At 40.7% G+C, this 22376-nt stretch overlaps 1 long non-coding RNA gene and 1 pseudogene across 1 annotated transcript; one reads left to right on the top strand and one right to left on the bottom strand.

The window, feature by feature from the left end:
* The first annotated feature begins 7770 nt into the window (after positions 1-7770).
* Positions 7771-8699, top strand: LOC109552299 (large ribosomal subunit protein uL23-like; annotated as a pseudogene).
* Positions 8700-9972: 1273 nt separating this feature from the next.
* Positions 9973-12067, bottom strand: LOC109552298 (uncharacterized). The gene is made up of 3 exons (XR_002179096.3): positions 11885-12067; positions 11191-11315; positions 9973-10438 (listed from the first exon to the last, which is right to left on the bottom strand). It is a non-coding gene; the product is annotated as an uncharacterized lncRNA (long non-coding RNA).
* Positions 12068-22376: the final 10309 nt, after the last annotated feature.

Here is a 22376-nt window from a genome sequence, read left to right as displayed (position 1 = left end):
TCCATGTTAGAACTTAAAGATTATGTTAGTCATAATTAGATTCAAGCGATAGGAACCACGAAATAAATGGCTTAAGAATATAAGAATTTATTTTTCCACCCACTTACAAAGTGGAGAGAGAGTCAACCCAGGGTTGGTCTCGTGTTCCCTGGTGTCAGAAGTGCAGCCTCCGGGACTTCCCTGGTGGCACAGTGGTTAAGAATCTGCCTGCCCATGCAGGGGACAACGGTTTGATTCCTGGTCCGCGAGGATCCCACATGTCATGGAGCAACTAAGCCCATGCACCACAACTACTGAAGCCTGTGCTCCTAGAGCCCGTGCTCCACAACAAGAGAAGCCACCGCAATGAGAAGCCCGCGCACCACAACGAAGAGTAGCCCCCGCTCACTGCAACTAGAGAAAGCCCATGTGCAGCAATGAAGACCCAACACAGCCAAAAATAAATAAATAAAGTTTTAAAAAGTGCAGGCTCCTTCCAGCTTGTTGCCCCTGCAGTGTGATACAATCCTTGTCAAAATCAGCTATGATCCAAGACAGCTCAGAATGCCAGCCACTTTGCCTGAATTCACAGTCAGCTGGAAGGAGGTGCTTTAAGAACCATCCCTGTAGTTATGGACATCACTCATACTTGTGTACCATTGGCTAGAACCTAGTCACATTGTCTACCTAACTGTACAGGAAACATATCTGCCAGGTGTGATGAGCACACTCCCAGCTAAATAAGAAGACAAGGCTGTTCTTATCTTCTTTACTGATAAAGAAGATAAGAACAAGCATTAGGGAAAACTAGCAATGAAATACAACTATTTTCTGGATGGCTGAGTGGTTTGGGTGTTTGATACCTTTTTGAGAAGAAAGCAATTGGAGTACAGAAGAGGGAGAAGAATTTCTAGTTTTTGCTGTGACTTCCAGAAATCTCTGGCCATTCTTGACTATTGTGTCAAACAGCTCCCATATACCCTTGCAAGTTCACCTCCATCTTTTCCCTCACCCCACTCTCTGCCTGGGGAGGCAGCTTATGTGGATTATACCCACGAGTTCCTTTGCCTTCTGGCTTCCAATTGGGTTGACCCAGAAGGAAGCCCTGATACAATCAGAGGGAGTGTGGAGAGTGAGGTCAGAGATTTTTGACACTTCGATTCCTCCCTGTGAGACGGCCTCAGGCTGGCTGTGTCCCATGAGTAAAATCATTGCACTTATTTTCTTTCTTTCTTTTATTTTTCCTTTCCAATCTGGATACCTTTTATTTCTTTTCCTTGCCTGATTGCACTGGCTAAAATCTCCAGTACAATGTTTTTGTTGTTGTTATTTTTTGTTTTTGTTTTCAGCTTTATTTATTTATTGAAGTGTAGTTGATTTACAATGTTGTCACTGCACTTTTGAAGGCCTCCTTGTCTACATGGCTTCTTCCCTTTGTCCCTTTCCCCCTTTAGGCCTATGAGTGGTACCTGCTTTTCTGATCTTACCAGCTCTAAGTTATTACACTACCTCTTGAGGTTTCCTTACACTTCAACCCATATGTGTATAAATACACACACACACACACACACACACACACACACACACACACAGACACACACACACACAAAGTTATCCAGTTTAACAGGGTCAAGTAATTCCTGTGAAAAGCTTGACTAATAAAAATACTGAGGCTTGAGGTGGTGGTTCTCTGGTATTCCAGTAGCAACCTTATTTTGTGCTGTGTGAGATTTCCACCCGGTTCTTGTCATTCTTTTTGGCCCACTTGTTTTACCTCTGGGGATCACTGTGGTCATCTCCAAAGTAAGAAACTACCTAGATCAGTGGTTCTCAAACTTGAGTGTGCACCAAAATAACCTGGAGGGCTTGTTAAAACACAGATTGATGGACCCCCACCTCGAAGTTTCTAATTCGGTGGGTCTGGGATGGGACCAAGAACGTACACTTCTGACAAGTTCCCAGGTGATCCTGCTGCCGCTGCTGCCAAGACCTCACTCTGTGGAACCCTGGTCTAGAAGATGGTCTCTAAGACCTGATCCACTTCAGTATTCAGGGACCTCTTATCAGCCAGTGTGGCATCGCTCTGCTTTACTGTTCTCGTGGGTGAAATGATTCTACTTGTTGTCTTTTGGAGGAATCCTCCCAGTAATAGCTACCATAGATGCTGGCCATAGCCGTCTGAATCAGATGGCCATCATGTTGAATTATTCAGCAAATAATAGAAACTGGGTCAAAGCATACACACTTGGAGAAATAAAGTCATCAATGCCAGGCCCACTTTTACAGCACACATTCAAGGATTTCCCATTTGTGTCATTCCTTAATAGATTTCAATATCCAAATGTTTTCATTCGTCTCTCATTTTCACATTTGGCTTGCCTCTGAATTTTACATTTGGTCAAAAGTATGTGACAATTGGTGAATATGTCTTAGCCGTCTTCTAGAGTATTAGTTTGCAGACTGAGATCTGTACTCGATTTTTCTTCTCTGCCCAACAACTCCTATTATAGTTCTCAGCCTATGTTAGGTAGTCAGTAGTGTTAAAGAATAAAACATATATAATGCCATTCAAGGAACCTTCTCAGGCCAGTTGGATAAACTGTCCAGAGAGGCAATCTTTTATTTTGTTTTAGTATACTGATGTCTCAACCTGTCATGCACATTGACTTATATTGTGCATTTTTTCAATAATGATGGAATTCTCAGTAAGCTGTGTGTTTCATATCTGCTGGGGGATTTGCAAGTTATTCAATCCCTGGACATTACATCAAACCACTGCCAATCCGAGCTCATTCATGTGAATTTCCTACTGACAGTGAGCTCAGTGCCAGCCTCTTAGATTTCCGCCAGTCTCTAACAGCGTGGACAGTTATTTATATGTTGATCCATTGAAGGATAAATAAGAAGACATATACAAATAGGAGGGATGGAGGTAGGCAAATGGCAGAGTGGTGTTTTTTTGTTTTGTTTTTGTTTTTACATATATCCACTCTTTTTTAGATTCTTTGCCCATACGGTTCATTACACAGTATTCAGTAGAGTTCCCTGTGCTATACAGTAGGTCCTTATTAGTTATCTATTATATATATAATAGTGCATATATATTAATCCCAATCTCCCAATTTATTCCTCCCCGACACCTTACCCCCTTGGTAACCATAAATTTATTTTTTACATCTGTCACTCTGTTTCTGTTTTATAAATAAGTCCATTTGTACCTTTTTTTAAAAAATTTCACATATAAGCTATATTATATGATATCTGTCTTTTTCTGTCTGACTTACTTCACTCAGTATGACATTCTCTAGGTCCATCCATGTTGATGCAAATGACATTATTTCATTTTGTTTATGGACAGACTGTCTTTTGATTTCCAGTTTCTGAAATCTGTGGTCTTGGAAACCAAGTAGACAGACCTGTGGTTTATTAAACCAGACTGAATCCTACATGAGAGGTTTTAATAACCCAAACTCGAAATACCTCTGGGTTTGTTGTGGACAGGACTCTGACAGGATCTGGTCTGGAGCTGTATCTGGAGCCACAATCCGAGTGGCCCAGGATAGCATTCTGAGGTATATTTCCTTACTCCTTGCCTCCCTTTCTCTTCCTTCTAAGGTAGGATTGTAAAAAATTCCACTTTACCAAGAATAATTCTGGATTTGGTTGCAAGGAAAGAATAACATTTTAACTTGCTTAGAAAAAAGAGGCATCTATTACAGGATCTTATTCATCCATTCAGGAAATATGTAGTGAATGCGTACTTTGTGCCAGGCATTGTTCTAGATGCTAGGGATACATTAGTACATAAAAACATATAGAATCCCTGCTGTCATAGAACTAATGATAATCCCATGCCATCACCAAAAGGCAGGGTTGAGGCTGGACCTCCAGAACCAGGACTCAAATCCCATCATGTCTTTCTTTGTTTTTGCTTCTGCTCTTGTCACTGTGCTCCTGCAAAGAGCATCCAAGCCTCCCATCTGATGCCTTTGCCATTAGAGAAGATCCACCCCTTTCCCTTCGTTCTTAGCGTGAAAAATTCTCTCATTGGCCTGGCTTGGGTCACATGTCTAAGTCACATGTATATTTCCTGACCTATCAATTGTGGCCAGTTGATATCTATAATTGACTCTCCTCACATCAGTGTTGGGATTGGAGGAGGAACACTTCTTCCAAAGAAGGGGGATGCTATTTCTCAAAGGAGGGTGTAGTGCTGGGCAGATAAAATAGTAGCAGTCTATTATGACATCCTCTTATGCTACTTTTTACTACATTCCTTTTTAAATTAAGGTTAGTGTGGAAATGATTTATATTACCCAATATATTCCCAGGACCCTCAAGGACAAAGATTGTTTCATTCACCTGTGTTTTCTTCTAATCAGGTAGCATGAAACCTTGTTCATATAATAGAAGCTTCATAAATGACTGACATTAATAAGTGGCCTTGAGTTGTTCAAATATCTCCACCATCTTGGGACACATTAAGAATTATAATGCAAGCTAATATTTATTGAGCACTTACACTGTGTCAGGTGGTGCACTAAGTACTTTGTAACTATTCTATCATTTAATCTGTACAGCAACTCTATGCTGTAGATACATTTAAAAAATATTATTTCCACATTGAAACTAAGGCTTGGAAAAGTTAAGTAAACTTTTAAAAGTTACACAAAGTTACACTCTTCCTTGTTAGTATATCTAGATCCGCCTCATTTTTTTAATCAGTTACATAGCATTCTTTAGGTATTTTATGATGTATTTTGCCATTTCCATAGATGGATGCAGACTGTTTTCATTGTGGAACTCGGACTGAGGTTTGAGCTCAGGAATCTTTGACTTTTAAGAATCTGCACCAAATCAATCTGCTATAGCTTTCTGGTGCTCTTTGGGAAGATTGTAATTTTATTTCTTTTATTCCAACAGGTGCCTACATGCCGTTCTTCACTCTTTGCTATTTTAGCACAGTGATTAAAAAGCACAGACATAGAGAACAAAATGTATGGATACCAAGGGGGAAAGGGGTGGGGTGGGAGGAATTGGGAGACTGGGATTAACACACATACATTGTTGATACTATGTATAAAATAGACAACTGATGGGAACATGCTGTATAGCACAGGGAACTCTACCTAATGCACTGTGGTAACCTATAGGGAAGTCCAAAAGGGAGGGGATATCTATATGTGTACGGCTGATTCATTTTGTTGTGCAGTGGAGGCTAACACAACATTGTAAAGCAACCATACTCCAATAGAAATTAATTAAAAAAAAGCGTAAGACATTTCTCTTGTCTGTCTGTACTCTGGAAGAAACATGCTGAGGGGTGCCCAAGGAGGCATGTGAAAAGGTGCTCATTGAAGAGTTTTCATAAGAGCAGATAACTATAAAAAACTTGTGTCTGCCAATGGAAGATGGCAAAATACATAGTAAAATTCACAAGAAATACTATGCATTGATCAAAAAGATTGAGGCAGGTCTGTTTGTATGAGCATGGAAAGTTCCATATCCCATGATCAGTAAACAAAAACAACATTCAGAAAAGTATATATAATATGATTCCACTTGTGAAACACAAACACCACAAAATACCTGTGTCTAATGTGTATGTGCTGGAGACAAGGGATCAAATACCCAGGCAAACTAGCAGGAGTTGGCAAGAGCCTGGTTTGGGTCAAAGGTCAAAGAGAACTTTAGGCATTTATATAATGATCTGATTTTCTAGCAAAGAGAGTATTTTTCAACTGTTCCTGTTACTTATTTAAAATAATATAGAAGAACTTAGAAGTTTTGTCGGAGTTTTGTTAATGAGCACACCAGTGAGACCTTAGGGCCTATATTAGCAAGAATTATTTAGGACAGATATTGGTTGACTCAGAGTTTTCTTCTGAATCAGGTTGACACTTGGAAAACTATACCAATCTTACATTCTTAGGTTAAAATAGCCGATCAAAGGAAATGGGAGAAAAGGCAGTTTTCCTCTACCAAACAGTATAGATTTGTCATTCATAAGCATATAGCTCTCTCCTTGGTGACTCTGTAACCCAGTGGAACAGATGAGTGTCATTAGGAAACTCAGGATGTTCACTTGTGACATTTTCTCCAGCCAGTGCTGTAGTTCTAAGCCATGTGGACAGATCCGCATGCTAAAGAGCTGCTTTTTTTTTTTCTTCAATAGAAAATGAAATGTTATTTTAGGACTTTTTTCCTTTAATTATCTGTTTAGTTTATTGGTTATCCACTGGCTTCTCTCTTTGGTGTGGATCTGTAGTTTTCTCTAGTACTTCTGGGAATTTTAATCTAATTTTTTTCATTTGCTCCAATTTATATTTCCCAGAGCTTATGTCTCTAATTGATTTTTGGTGTGAGTTTTGCACCTCTGTGATTTTTGTACTAGGTTTTCCTAGTGTGCCTGTTAGGAATATTGGCAAAGATGCCTCACAACTGAATAAAGACAAACACATTTATTGACTTAGCACGGCTTTTTCTCACTTCAGCCCCATTTCCCAGCGGTCCTACTTGGCATTTTGAAACCATCTGATGATTCAAAGGCCCTTTGAAGTAAGCTGAAATCATTAAAATGAATCTAAAAATCTGTTGGCATTTCCACAGCAGTTTCTTAACTCTATTGTGCAGTTCCAATCCTCCACTAAAACCTCAACTCTAGATGCAATTTTCCAGGCAAGACCAACCCTGAAATTACCTTTTTTTTTTTGAGGAGGAGGATGCCAAGGTAGGAAGGTGCTTTCTGGCAGCCTGGCGCTGCCATCTCCAGCCGTGAATTCTTGCAGGGGTTTCACATTTCCTGTTTGCAGCTCTATCCTTCCCCTCACATTGGCTCTACTGTGTGAAAATGGAAGCTGGCAAACACCACAGGATTCTAATAAGTTTCTCAGTATTGCAAGCTGTGTGACTTTCCTTACTGTGGAACAAGGTAGCAAAATGAAGCTAAACAACAAACACATTTCCATCAACAAAATCTGTAAAACTGCGATGGAAACTTCAGCTCCAGAAGCCTTAATTTAGCCCACTTGAGAAACTCACCTCCTGCTTCTTTACTTTGGAGAACACAAATTTATTTCTCCTTTTTTGATTTCTCTTACTTGCTAAAAAGGCTGATGGGTTTCTAGCACAGAAAATATTTTAATAGAAGGACTTAGACCCCTTTTTCCTTCTTAGGACGTACATGGCTAACGGGCTTTAGGCAGAAGAATGAACAAAATGAGCACAGGACAAAATATATTTCATAAGAATGTCTATTCTTGGAGAGTTTTCCTCCCAAGGAACATACTCATAACAGTTACTTTATAAAAGAGGTAGAGTCAATGATCACTGAATTAATTGAAGTTCAAAAAATGCTATTACATTTATTGAATAAAAAGAGATGCAAAAATATCTTAATGAAGCCAGGTGTGGTGTGAATTCTGGGCATTCATGCAAAGACTATAAAATAAAAGTGTATACATAAGAATATGGTTTTGAAGAACAATGAACTTGCACTAAGTTATCTCAGCCAGCACTTCCATTAAATGATAGAAATTTGTTTAAGAGGTAGAAGTGACTAAAAGCACCTGCTAAAGGTCATCTTGTTTGGGAGGTTTCTCTCCACTTCTCTATGGTCACACCATCCTTCGTGCACCTTTGGTATTTCCTTAACACCTGTGTTAGGCCTTTATAACAAATGTCATAGACTGTGTGGCTTAAACAACAGACATTTATTCTCACAGTCCTGGGGGCTGAAGTCGAAGATCAAGTCACCACTGATTTGGTTCCTGGTGAAGGATCTCCCATACTCCTTGCTCATTCTGCTGCTCCGGGTTATTCCTTATACACATCAAATGAGATATGCCCCAGGGCCTTTGCACTTGCTGTTCCCTCTGTCTGGGTGCTCTTTACTTGAGCACTGCTGGCTCCCTCACTGTTTTCAAGTTTCCATTCAAATGTCATCTGATCACACTCTGTCTCTTTATTCTCCCATTTTTCTCTAGTTCCTTTCCCTAATTAATCTTTCTCCATAGCACAGATCGCAACATGATTATCATTACTTATTCATACAGGTATTGTCTTATTTCTCCTATTGGAATGTCAGCTCAATCAGGGCAGAGTTTTTGTCCTATTCACCACAGTAATCTCAGAATCTAGAACAGCACCTGGCACTGTTATGAAAAGGAAAGAAAGACACCCTTTTCACGAAGATGGTGCTGAAGGCGAAGAAGGAAACCCCGCCCCTCTCAAAACTGCAGCCAAAGCAAAGGCTTTGAAGGCCAAGAAAGCAGTGTCGAAAGGCATCCACAGCCACAAAAAAAAAAATCCAGATGTCACCTACCTTCCGGCAGCCCAAAACGTTGCAGGAGGCAGCCCAGATATCCTCGAAAGAGCGCCCCTGGGAGAAACAGGCTTGACCACTATGCCATCATTAAGTTCCCCGTCACCACCCAGTCAGCCATGAAGAAGAGAGATGACAGCAACACACTTGTGTTCGTTTTGGTTGTCAACACCAACAAGCACCAGATTAAACAGGCTGTGAAAAATCTCTATGACATTGACCCGGCCAAGGTCAGTGCCCTGATCAGGCCTGATGGAGAGAAGGCATATGGTCCACTGGTTCCTGACTATGATGCTTTGGATGTTGCCAACAAAATTGGGGTCATCTAAGCTGAGTCCAGCGAGCTTATCCTAAATATGAAAATTTTCACTCTTGAAAGAAAGAGAGGAAGGAAGGAAGGGAAGAAGGAAGGAAAGAGGCACATTTCCAGCCTACTTAGAATGACAGGTGATCTGATCTGATAAACATCATCTGGTGGAAATTATGGTCATTTTGATGATGAAGAAAAAAAGAAGTGGTTCTATGTTAAGAGATTCTTTCTTGGACTTTGTGAAAGACTCAGAAACTATCTTTTCCTCAAGTGGAGTTTCTTTCTTCATGGATATTAGCAGCATGAATTTAATTGGCAAAGTGTTAATGGAGGTAAATGCACATTTCTTTTGAATAGTAAAAGAAAATTCTTTGAGCCTTTTGTTTTTTATTGCTTGTGTCTTGCCAAATGTCTCTGCATAACCTCCAGCCTTGGGTGGTGGCGATTAAGAGGACTTGGTGGCGTGGCCTGGAGCTAAAGCTGTAGGTGATAGGAAGTCATCCCAAGAGAGCTGGTGTCCTCAGGGGTTTATGATCTGGGTGCAGAGAACAGACGTTCACCTGCAGCATCTAAGACAGTGCATGTAGGATGCAGAACTAAGATGAATCCTGCAGTTTAAAAATACTGCAGAGGGCTTCCCTGGTGGCGCAGTGGTTGAGAGTCCGCCTGCCAATGCAGGGGACACAGGTTCGTGCCCTGGTCCAGGAGGATCCCACATGCCGCGGAGCAGCTGGGCCCGTGAGCCATGGCCGCTGAGCCTGCGTGTCCGGAGCCTGTGCTTCGCAACAGGAGAGGCCACAACAGTGAGAGGCCCGCGTACCGCAAAAAAAAAAAAAACAAAAAAACTTATATCTGCTAACCCCAACCTCCCACTCCAACCCTCCCCCAATCCCCTCCCCCTTGACAACCACCAGTCTGTTCTCTATGTCTGTGATTCTGTTTCTGTTTCATAGATAGGTTCATTTGTGTCATATTTTAAATTCCACATGTAAGTGTTATCATATGGTATTTGTCTTTCTCTTTCATAACAGCATTCTTAATCTCTGTCTCTAGGGGATGATGTGGGGAACTCGCCCAGCCAGCAAGGTCACCCAGTGTGGAAGGGGTGATGGAGCGCCTCAGAAGTTGTAGGGAGCTCTGAAATCAAGGGCATCTCAAAGCTCCTGCTGTTCTGTGATTCAGGGCCTCCTGCCGGGCTCTCGGGCCAGCTAGATCAAGCTTCGCTGTCACACACCTCTTCTGCCATGGAGCGTTAAAGCATTTCTTAGCCTGACATTGCAATTTCCCTGACAAGGTTCTGGCTGACAGATGTTCCCCAAATTAAAAAGTAGTGTACCCTGCCTATTCACTATTTCATCTTTTCAAGGAAGGAGAACAATTACTTATTTATTTTTAAAGCAAAATCACTAACCCCGCACATTGTCATCTGCAATACAAGTTGGGTAATTTAGGAGCAATCTTGGCTTCAGTGATGATGTTGGAACCATAAAGTGGATTCAATTTCAGATTTACAAGTTTCAGAGGGAGGTTCAAGAAACTGTCATATATCCTGACTTCCCTTCATCTCTTCACCTAGGGAAGTTTTTCTGCTTGTCGTGGCATCCTTGTGCTCTCGCTACTCACTTCCCAGCTGCTTTGGGGAGGTAAGTGATACCCATGAGACCTGGATCCTCTGGACAGTTCCAAATGCCACCAAAGCAGCAGATGGGATAGGATTTTGAGATCACGTAGAAGATGCTGTCTCACCTGCATCTGCTCAGTCAGGGGCGAGTTGGTGGTTGAAAACATTTTGCATACTAACTCTGTTGTAGGTGTGAGACCTTGCCCTGGAGCAGAAAGGGAAGAAAAAAGATCTAAGAACAGATGGAATTCTTTTTACTTGACACTGTAGAAAGCTGTGCAGAAATGAGCACTTTTGGGAGAAAGGTATTTTAATTGAATGAGTCTTTGAGAAGGGACAGTATTATAAACAGACCATTTCATATGGAAGATCATTTCCCCTTTCTTGAACATTTTTCTTCTGTATTTTTCATGACACTGTATTATCTTAGTTCACTTCCTATTTCTCCATCCACCTCAGATTTCTTTAGATATGTACCCAGGAGTGGGATTGCTGGATCATATGGTAGTTCAATTTTTAGTTTTTTGAGGAACCTCCATACTGTTCTCCGCAGTGGCTGCACCAACTTACATTCCCACCAACAGTGTACAAGGGAAGGTTTAAGGACAAAGTCTTATAAAAACAGTCTTAAAATATGTCTCTTATTATGGGCTTATGTTTGGGATTTTTTCCCCCCTGTTAGCTTTGGATATTTAATGCATTTCAGGATCCTGAAACCCAGAACTGGAGGTATTTTGAGGTGAACCTACTAAGAATCCATTTTCTGCTTATTTTGCTCTATTTTTCATGAAATGAAAAATGAGAACATAAGGCCAAATTTTAGTGCATTGTATTAACATTAAGATTCAATAAAATCTCATGTCTTATAAATAAGAGGAAAGATCTCAGTGGCAAAGGAAGAAAAAGCAACAGATGACGGATGCTGTTCCTACAAGATGAATGACCAAGTGTACTCACTGAATCCCATTTTCCATCGCCTGCCAGGCTTGAGAAATGGAAATGCCACACAGGCCACCGTGTTGGCTTGGGCCATGAAATTCCACACAGTTACCCCAGAGCCAAGGGTAACAGCTGAGAGAAACCTGAAAAGAATGACATGTGATTGATTACACTTGGGAGAAATAGCAAGTCTTGTTGAAACTTGTATAAAAACATAACAGAGGGATTGGTTCAAGATGGCAAAGTAGAAGGACGTGCACTCACTCCCTCTTGCGAGAGCACTGGAATCACAACTAACTGCTGAACAATCATCCACAGGAAGACACTGGAACTCACCAAAAAAGATACCCCACATCCAAAGACAAAGGAGAAGCTGCAATGAGACGGTAGGAGGGACGCAATCACAATAATACCAAATCCCATAACCGCTGGGTGGGTGACTCACAAATCAGAGAACAACTATAACACAAAAGTCCACACACTGGAGTGAAGGTTCTAAACCCTAGGTCAGGCTTCCCAACCTGTGGGTCCGACAATGGGAAGAGGAATTCCCAGAGAATCAGGCTTTGAAGGCTGGTGGGATTTGGTTGCAGGACTTTGACAGGACTGGGGGAAACAGAGACTCCACTCTTGGAGGGCACACACAAAGTAGTGTGTGCATCGGGACCCAGGGGAAGCAGCAGTGACCCCATAGGAGACTGAACCGACCTACCTGTTAGTGTTGGAGGGTCTCCTGCAGAGGCGGGGGTGGCTGTGGCTCACTGCGGGGACAAGGACACTGGCAGCAGAAGTTCTGGGAAGTGCTCCTTGGCATGAGCCCTCCCAGAGTTTGCAATGAGCCCCACCAAAGAGCCTGTAGCCTCCAATGCTGGGTCACCTCAGACCAACAACCAACAGGGAGGGAACTCAGCCCCACCCATCAGCAGACAAGCAGATTAAAGTTTTAAGGAGCTTAGCCCCACAGAGCAACACCCAGCTCTACCCACCACCAGTCCCTCCCATCAGGAAGCTTGCACAAACCCCTTAGATAGCCTCATCCACCAGAGGGCAGACAGCAGAAGCAAGAAGAACTACAATCCTGTAGCCTGTGAAACGAAAACCACATTTACAGAAAGATAGACAAAATGAAAGGCAGAGGACTATGTACCAGATGAAGGACCAAGATAAAACCCCAGAAAACAATTAAATGAAGTGGAGATAGGCAAATTTCGTGAAAAAGAATTCAGAATAATGATATTGAAGATGATCCAGGACCTCGGAAAAAGAATGGAGGCAAAGATAGAGAAGATGAAAGAAATGTTTAACAAAGACCTAGAAGAAGTAAAGAACAAACAGATAAACAATACAATAACTGAAATGAAAAATATACTAGAAGGAATCAATAGCAGAATCACTGAGGCAGAAGAACAGATGAGTGACCTGTAAGACAGAATGGTGGAATTCACTGCTGTGGAACAGAATAAAGAAAACAGAATGAAAAGAAATGAAGACATTTCTAAGAGACCTCTGGGAAAACATTAAACGCACCAACATTCGCATTATAGGGGTCCCAGAAGGAGAAGAGACAGATAAATGACCTGAGAAAATATTTGAAGAGATTATAGTCAAAAACTTCCCTAACATGGGAAAAGAAATAGCCACCCAAGTCCATGAAGCGCAGAGAGTCACAGGCAGGATAAACCCAAGGAGAAACACGCCGAGACACATAGTAATCATATTAACAAATATTAAAGGCATTTTTCACAGAACTAGAACAAAAAATTTCACAACTTGTATGGAAACACAAAGGACCCTGAATAGCCAAAGCAATCTTGAGAAAGAAAAATGGAGCTGGAGGAATCAGACTCCCTGACTTCAGACTATACTACAGAGCTACAGTAATCAAGACAGTATGGTACTGGCACAAAAACAGAAGTATAGATCAATGGAACAGGATAGAAAGCCCAGAGATAAACCCATGCACATATGGTCACCTTATCTTTGATAAAGGAGGCAAGAATATACAGTGGAGAAAGACAGCCTCTTCAATAAGTGGTGCTGGGAAAACTGGACAGATACATGTAAAAGAATGAAATTAGAACACTCCCTAACACCACACACAAAAATAAACTCAAAATGGATTAAAGACCTAAATTTAAGGCCAGATACCATCAAACTCTTAGAGGAAAACATAGGCAGAACACTCTATGACATAAATCACAGCAAGATCCTTTTTGACCCACCTCCTAGAGAAATGGAAATAAAAACAAAAATAAACAAATGGGACCTAATGAAACTTAAAAGCTTTTGCACAGCAAAGAAAAGCATAAACAAGACGAAAAGCCAACCCTCAGAATGGGAGAAAATATTTGCAAATGAAGCAACTGACAAAGGATTAATCTCCAAAACATACAAGGAACTCATGCAGCTCAATATCAAAAAACCAAAAAATTCTATCCAAAAATGGGCAGAAGACCTAAATAGACATTTCTCCAAAGAAGATATACAGATTGCCAACAAACACATGAAAGAATGCTCAACATCATTAATCGTTAGAGAAATGCAAATCAAAACTACAATGAGATACCATCTCACACTGGCCAGAATGGCCATCATCAAAAAATCTAGAAACAATAAATGCTGGAGAGGGTGTGGAGAAAACGGAACCCTCTTGCAATGTTGGTGGGAATGTAAATTGTTACAGCCACTATGGAGAACAGTATGGAGGTTCCTTAAAAAACTAAAAATACAACTACCATATGACCCAGCAATCTCACTACTGGGCATATACCCTGAGAAGACCATAATTCAAAAAGAAACATGTACTGAAATGTTCATTGCAGCTCTATTTACAATAGCCAGGACATGAAAGCAACCTAAGTGTCCATCAACAGATGAATGGATAAAGAAGATGTGGCACATGTAAGCAATGGAATATTCCTCAGCCATATAAAGGAATGAAACTGAGTTATTTGTAGTGAGGTGGATGGACCTAGAGACTGTCATACAGAGTGAAGTAAGTCAGAAAGAGAAAAACAAATACCGTATGCTAACACATATATAAGGAATCTAAAAGAAAAAAAGAAAAAAAAGGAAAATGGTCAGAAGAACTTGGGACAAGACAGGAATAAAGATGCAGACTTACTAGAGAATGGACTTGAGGACACAGGGAGGGGGAAGGGTGAGCTGGGACAAAGTGAGAGAGTGGCATGGATATATATACACTACGAAACGTAAAATAGATAGCTAGTGGTAAGCAGCTGCATAGCACAGGGAGATTAGCGCAGTGCTTTGTGACCCCCTAGAGGGGTGGGATTGGGAGGGTGGGAGGGAGGGAGATGCAAGAGGGAAGAGATATGGGGACATATGTATATATATATCTGATTCACTTTGTTATAAAGCAGAAACTGACACACCATTGTAAAGCAATTATACTCCAATAATGACGTTAAAAAAGAGAGACAAAGAAAAAATATTAAAAGCAACAAGGGAAAAATGACAAATAACATACAAGGGAACTCCCATAAGGTTAACAGCTGATTTCTCCACAGAAACTCTACAAGCCAGAAGGGAGTGCCACAATATATTTAAAGTGATGAAAGGGAAGAACCTACAACCAAGATTACTCTACCTGCCAGGATCTCATTCAGATTCAAAAGAGAAATCAAAAGCTTTACAGACAAGCAAAAGCTAAGAGAATTCAGCACCACCAAACCAGCTTTACGACAAATGCTAAAGGAACTTCTTTCTAAGTGGGAAACACAAGAGAAGAAAAGAACCTACAAAAACAAACTGAAAACAATTAAGAAAAAGGTAATAACATACATATAGATAATTATCTTAAATGTGAATGGATTAAATGCTCCAACCAAAAGACACAGGCTCGTTGAATGGATACAAAAACAAGACCCATATATATGCTGTCTGCAAGAGACCCACTTCAGACCTAGGGACACATACAGACTGAAAGTGAGGGGATGGAAAAAGATATTCCATGCAAATGGAAATCAAAAGAAAGCTGGAGTAGCAATACTCATATCAGATAAAATAGGCTTTAGAGACTGTTACAAGAGATAAGGAGGGACGCTACAGAATGATCAGAGGATCAATCCAAGAAGAAGATATAACAATTATATATGCACCCAACATAGGAGCACCTCAATACATAAGGCAAATGCTAACAGCTATAAAAGAGGAAATTGACAATAACACAATAAGAGTGGAGGACTTTAACACCTCACTTACGCCGATGGACAGATCATCCAGACAGAAAATTAATAAGGAAACACAAGCTTTATATGACACAATAGACCAGATAGATTTACTTTTCAGACAATCCATCCAAAAACAGCAGATTACACTTTCTTCTCAAGTGCACACAGAACATTCTCCAAGATAGATCACATCTTGGGTCACAAATCAAGACTGTAAATTTAAGAAAATTGAAATCATGTCAAGCATCTTTTCCAACCACAATGCTATGAGATTAGAAATCAATTACAGGGAAAAAAACCACAAACACATGGAGGCTAAACAGTACGTTACTAAATAACCAAGAGATCACTGAAGAAGTCAAAGAGGAAATTTAAAAATACGTAGAAAAAAAGGATAATGAAAACACAATGATCCAAAACCTATGGGATGCAGCAAAAGCAGTTCTAAGAGGGAATTTTATAGCAACACAATTCTACCTGAAGAAACAAGAAAAATCTCAAATAAACAATCTAACCTTACACCTAAAGGAACCAGAGAAAGAAGAACAAACAGAACCCAAAGTTAGTAGAAGGAAAGAAATCATAAAGATCAGAGCAGAAATAAGTGAAATAAAAACAATAACAAAGATCAATAAAACTAAAAGCTGGTTCTTTGAGTAGATAAACAAAGTTGATAAACCTGTAGCCAGACTCATCAATAAAAAAGGGAGAAGACTCAAATCAATAGGATTAGAAATGAAAAAGGAGAAGTAACAACTGACACTGCAGAAATATAAAGGATCATGAGAGATTACTACAGGCAGCTATATGCCAATAAAATGGAAAACCATGAAGAAATGGACAAATTCTTAGAAAGGTATAACCTTCCAAGACTGAACCAGGATGAACTAGAAAATATGAACAGACCAAAGACAATAATGAAATTAAAAGTGTGATTAAAAATCTTCCAACAAACAAAAGTCCAGGACCACATGGCTTCACAGTTGAATTCTATCAAACATTTAGGGAAGAGCTAACACCCATCCTTCTCAAACTCTTCCAAAGAATTGCAGAGGAAGGAACACTCCAAACTCATTCTACAAGGCCACCATCACCCTGATATCAAGCCAAAGATACTACAAAAAAAGAAAATTACAGACCAATATCACTCATGAATATAGATGCAAAAATCCTCAACAAAATACTTGCAGACAGAATCCAACAACACATTAAAAGGATCATACACCATGATCAAGTGGAATTTATCCTAGGGAGGCAAAGATTCTTCAATATATGCAAATCAGTCAATGTGATACACCATATTAACAAATTGAAGAATAAAAACCATATGGTCATCTTAATTGATGCAGAAAAAGCTTTTGAAAAATTTCAACACCCATTTATGATAAAAACTCTCCAGAGAGTGGGCATAGAGGGAATCTACCTCAACACAATAAAGGCCATATACGACAAACCCACAGCAAATATCATTTTCAAAAGTGAAAAACTGAAAGCATTTCCTCTAAGATCAGGAATGAGACAAGGATGTCCACTCTCACCACTATTATTCGACATAGTTTTGGAAGTCCTAGCCATGGCATTCACAGAAGAAAAAGAAATAAAAGGAATACAAATTGGAAAAGAAGAAGTAAAGCTGTCACTGTTTGCAGATGACATGATACTATACATAGAGAATCCTAAAGATGCCACCAGAAAACTAGTAGAGCTAATCAATGAATTTGGTAAAGTAGCAGGATACAAAATGAATGCACAGAAGTCTCTTGCATTCCTATACACTAACAATGAACAATCAGAAAGAGAAATTAAGGAAACAATCCCATTTACCATCGCAACAAAAAGAATAAAATACCTAAGAATAAACCTACCTAAGGAGGTAAAAGACCTATACTCAGAAAACTATAAGACACTGATGAAAGAAATCAAAGATGACATAAACAGATGGAAAGATATACCATGTTCTTGGATTTGAAGAATCAATATTGTGAAAATGACTGTACTACACAAAGCAATCTACCGGTTCAATGCAATCCCTATTAAATTACCAATGGCATTTTTTACAGAACTAGAACAAAAAATCTTAAAGTTTGTATGGAGACACAAAAGACCCCAAATAGCCAAAGCAATCTTGAGGGAAAAAAAACGGAACTGGAGAAATCAGACTCCCTGACTTCAGACTATACTACAGAGCTACAGTAATCAAGACAGTATGGTACTGGCACAAAAACAGAAATATAGATCAATGGAAAAGGATAGAAAGCCCAGAGATAAACCCATGCACATGTGGTCACCTTATTTTTGATAAAGGAGGCAAGAATATACAATGGAGAAAAGACAGCGTCTTCAATAAGTGGTGCTGGGAAAACTGGACAGCTACATGTAAGTGAATGAAATTAGAAGAGTCCCTGACACCATACACAAAAATAAACTCCAAATGGATTAAACACCTAAATGTAAGACTGGACACTATAAAACAGTTAAAGGAAAACATAGGCAGAACACTCTATGACATAAATCTCAGTAAGTTCTTTTTTGACCCACCTCTCAGAGAAATGGAAATAAAAACAAAAATAAACAAATGGGACCTAATGAAACTTAAAAGCTTTTGCACAGCAAAGGAAACCATAAACAAAACGAAAAGGCAACCCTCAGAATGGGAGAAAATATTTGCAAATGAAGCGACTGACAAAGGATTAATCCCCCAAATATATAAACAGCTCATGCAGCTCAATATTAAGAAAACAACCCAATCCAAAAATGGGCAGAAGACCTAAATAGACATTTCTCCAAAGAAGACATACAGAATGTCCAAGAAGCACATGAAAAGATGCTCAGCATCATTAATTATTAGAGAAATGCAAATCAAAACTACAATGAGGTATCACCTCACACTGGTTACAATGGGCATCATCAGAAAATCTACAAACAACAAATTCTGGAGAGGGTGTGGAGAAAAGGGAACCCTCTTGCACTGTTGGTGGGAATGTAAATTGATACAGCCACTATGGAGAAGAGTATGGAGGTTCCTTAAAAAACTAAAAATAGAATTACCATACAATCCAGAAATCCCACTAGTGGACATATAACCTGAGAAAACCATAATTCAAAAAGACACATGCACCCTAATGTTCATTGCTGCACTATATACAATAGCCAGGTTATGGAAGCAACCTAAATGCCCATCGATAGGCGAATGGATAAAGAAGATGTTGTACATATATACAGTGGAATATTACTCAGCCATAAAAAGGAACAACATTGGGTCATTTGTAGAGACGTGGATGGACCCTAGAGACTGTCGTACAGAGTGAAGCAAGTCAGAAAGAGAGAAACAAATTTCATATGTTAAAGCATATATGTGGAATCTAGAAAAATGGTACTGATGAACCGGTTTGCAAAGCAGAAATAGAAACACAGATGTAAAGAACAAATGTATGGACACCAAGGGGGGAAAGCGAGGGGGGGCCGGGTGGTAGTGGTGGGATGAATTGGGAGATTGGGATTGACATATATACACTAATATGTATAAAATAGATAACTAATAAGAACCTGTTATATAAAAAAGGTAAAATAAAATTTAAAAAAAAATAGCATATAACAGCCCCAGAAATAATCACAGTGTTGAGCCTGGGCCACACTGTGTAAAATAACTCAAGTATTTCTGATTAATTTGGTCTCTGGCTGCATTTGCTAGAAAGTCTTGCTGTGCGTGTGTGCGTGCGTGCGTGTGTGTGTGTGTGTGTGTATGCTGTATGCTGTGTGTACTTATTACGGATTCAGTTACTCTGGTTGGCCAGCAGAGAGCTAAAGCCTGTGACTGATTTATGGAGTATTTCTTTCTCTTAATTGACCAGCCATGGTACAAATCCCATTCTGTGAACGTAGAGGCTTATGCATAAGCAATAAGCACAAAAGGATCTTTTGGCTAAGGTCAAAGTCTGTTCCTTTTACATTCTACAACCCCATCCGCATCTCCCAGGGCACTTTATAAAGGCTGAATTTTTCAAATCCAGTACCTTTTTCTTTTTTTCCCCTGGAGCTGCCTCCTTCTGAATCAGACTATTTTGCTTAGGGAGGATTAGATGTAGATTTCTTTCAATAGACAGATTTATTCCAAACATCCCCAGTCATGTGTCTTTCACTGTACAAGTAACTGTACTTCAGTTGCCAACAATAGATACTGACACAGGTTACCCTGAGCAAAAAAGGAATTTATGGAAAGGATGGAGTGCTTGATTGAATTAAAGCAAAGGCAGCATAACCAGGTGTCAGAAAGAAAGCAGAGGTTTTCTGAGAATCTAGGTAGAGAAAACAAACTTTTTTCTTGGCCTACCATGGACAGGGTGGATGAACTACACAGTCTTCTCTTGTGAGGTTCACCACTTGTGGTAAACTCGTAGTGATGGTAGGGATGCAAGGTAGGTGGAAAGTGCTGCTTCTTAGAACCCAAGCTCAGACCCGCACTCTCTGCCACCTTCACTCACACGCATTGGCCAGAGCAAACCACACAGCCCAGCCGTCGACCCACGAGGCTGGGAAACATTTCTTGCTGGCAGCAGGGTAGCAGGAGGAACAGCAAAGTCACATAACAAAGGGCATGCATATAGGGAGGGGCAGACAGCTGTGGTCAATCATTCAATCTCCCTCGAGGTCATTTCTTAAAGAGAACGTGGAGTAACAATATCAAGGGGGAGAATGGATGCAAGGCAAGCAAGTGAAGGTCTTCAGTGGGACGGCGGTGCCATTTAGGATTTGGCACATCGGCAGTGCTGGCAGACGTCTCTTGATACATAGGATTGTGGGTATGAGGAGAAGTTTGGGGTGAGCTTTGGAGAGCATAGTTTCCAGTCCATACGTGTATCTGGAAAATTGCTACTCCAGCCGGGCAGTGGCAAGGGGTCCTGGAGTTGCCCTTCCCATCTTTGGAAAGGGGAAGAAAGAGCTTGTTCTTCTGCTTAGAATCAAGTGTGCAACCATCTCTTGGAAATACGCTCATGCCACCTGGATGATCATTCAACGCAGCTTTCACCCTCAAGGTGGCTCTTGGTGTTCGTTTTCAGTCTCGTTTGCAAAAAGTTGTTGAAATTATAAGGAGGGTTACACCGCGGGTACCCACATTCTTTATGGATGTTGTGGTTGTCTATAAACGTGTAACAAATTACCCCAAACTTAGTGGCTCAGAGCAACCATTTATTATGCTCATAGATCTGTAGGTCAAGAATTCAGACAGGAAACAGCAGGACTGATTTGCCTCTGCTCCATAATGTCTGGGACTTCAGAGAGAAGACTCAAGAACCGGGAATGGTTGACAGCTGGGGGCTAGAATCATCTGAAGGTTCCATCCCTCACATGCTTGGTGGTTGCTACTGGCCATTGGCCGAGACCTTACCCGCTGGAACTGTTGGCTGGGACATCTATACACTCCCTTTTCTCGTAGTCTGGACAGTCACTCCACCCAGTGGCTGGGTTCAAGGGTGAGCAGCCCAAGGTAACCAGGTGGAAGCTGTACCGTCTTTGTAAATCTACCCTTCGAGGTTGACAGTGCAGTGGCATTTCTGCAGCATTCTGTTCATTGAGGCAATTACAAAGGCTTTCTGAGTTTCAAGGGAGGGGAATAAATTTTAATTCTCGATGGCAAGGTAATGAAAGAACATTTGGAATCCAAAATGTTGATGCAGCGTTTTAATTTTTAACTTTTTTAAGGTTTTCCCTAAAATGTGTATTTCCTGCTGTCCAGAAGTTGTTCTTGATGCAGCTTTTTTAGACAATACTATTTGCTACTATAGTCTGCCATCTGGCTACAAGTATACACATCCCTCCCACAAACTCATCCTTCTGTCAAAATCCCTAGTTTCATCTGATCATGGCATCAGGCTTGAGGCCCAGGACCCTGTCATCTAAATCAGTTCCAGGGTTGGGAAGGGCATGGTACAGGAGCAGCCGTGTTGGGCAGTGCTTACTTTCATACCCACACCCAGGGACCTGCCCTGAGGTTCATGTGTTGATGAGTCAGCAGCCTGGTCTAAACCAAGTGTGGCTTCTCTCAGAATTCAATATGGGTTCCAGGTGAGCCCGAGACCCAGACTTCCTCAGCAGAGAACTGGGGTGAAAATGCGGTACAAGGCAAATAAACTGCTGGGGGCAAGCCACAGGTACTGGGATCGTGAGCGATAGGTCACGTGCTTTCATGTTTGCCTCAGGGACTTAGGAGCTGCTGGGCATATTAGATACAGACGTGGCGGAGACAGACTCTCTGAGGCCAGGCAGGAGCTGTGCCACACATGCCTAAAGCCCAACCCTTGTGGGAATGAGGACAAGTCCTGAGCAAACAGGAGCTGTTGCTTTGCTTAGATTACTATCAACGGTCATTGTACCTGCTTTGTGTTTTCACGTGGGCCTGCTAGGTGTGTCACTGCTCCAGCGTTTTAATAGAATTTCCTAGGTGAAGGAACTACACAGAGATAGCTTTACAAGGCACTGAAGTATTTCCCCGACTCACGCTCAACAGTAAAGATACTGTTGTTCCCCTTCAAATAAATGACTCTGCTGTCACCCTTTTTCTGGATCCTTCCCACTTCTCTGACTTATCCATAATCAAACCTACCCAGAACCACTTAACTAAAATCAAAGAATCTCGGTGTGAGCTCAGACATCACTGAGCTCATAAAAGTTGTAGTGTTCCCCAAAAAAGCTTGAGGGCTTACAGGTCTGTATGCATGTAAGAGATGAGCAAAGGATTTGAACAGACAGTTTTTCCAAGGAAGATATACATCATTAGGGAAATATAAGTCAAAACCACAATGAGTACCACTTTACAGTCACTAGGATGGCTATAGTCAAAACCACAGCTGAAACATGTGTTGGCAGGGATCTGGAGAAACTACAACTCTCATACGTTGCTGGTGGGAATGTGAAATGGTGCAGCCACTTTGGAAAACGGTCTTTTGAGGCAGTTCCTCAAAAGGCTGAACATACAGTCTCCCAGAAGTTCTACTACTAGGCATGTACGCAAGA

The sequence above is a fragment of the Tursiops truncatus genome, chromosome 4, assembly GCF_011762595.2.
Source record: "Tursiops truncatus isolate mTurTru1 chromosome 4, mTurTru1.mat.Y, whole genome shotgun sequence".
NCBI classification, from domain to species: Eukaryota; Metazoa; Chordata; class Mammalia; order Artiodactyla; family Delphinidae; genus Tursiops; species Tursiops truncatus.
This window is presented reverse-complemented; position numbering and strand designations above follow the sequence as displayed.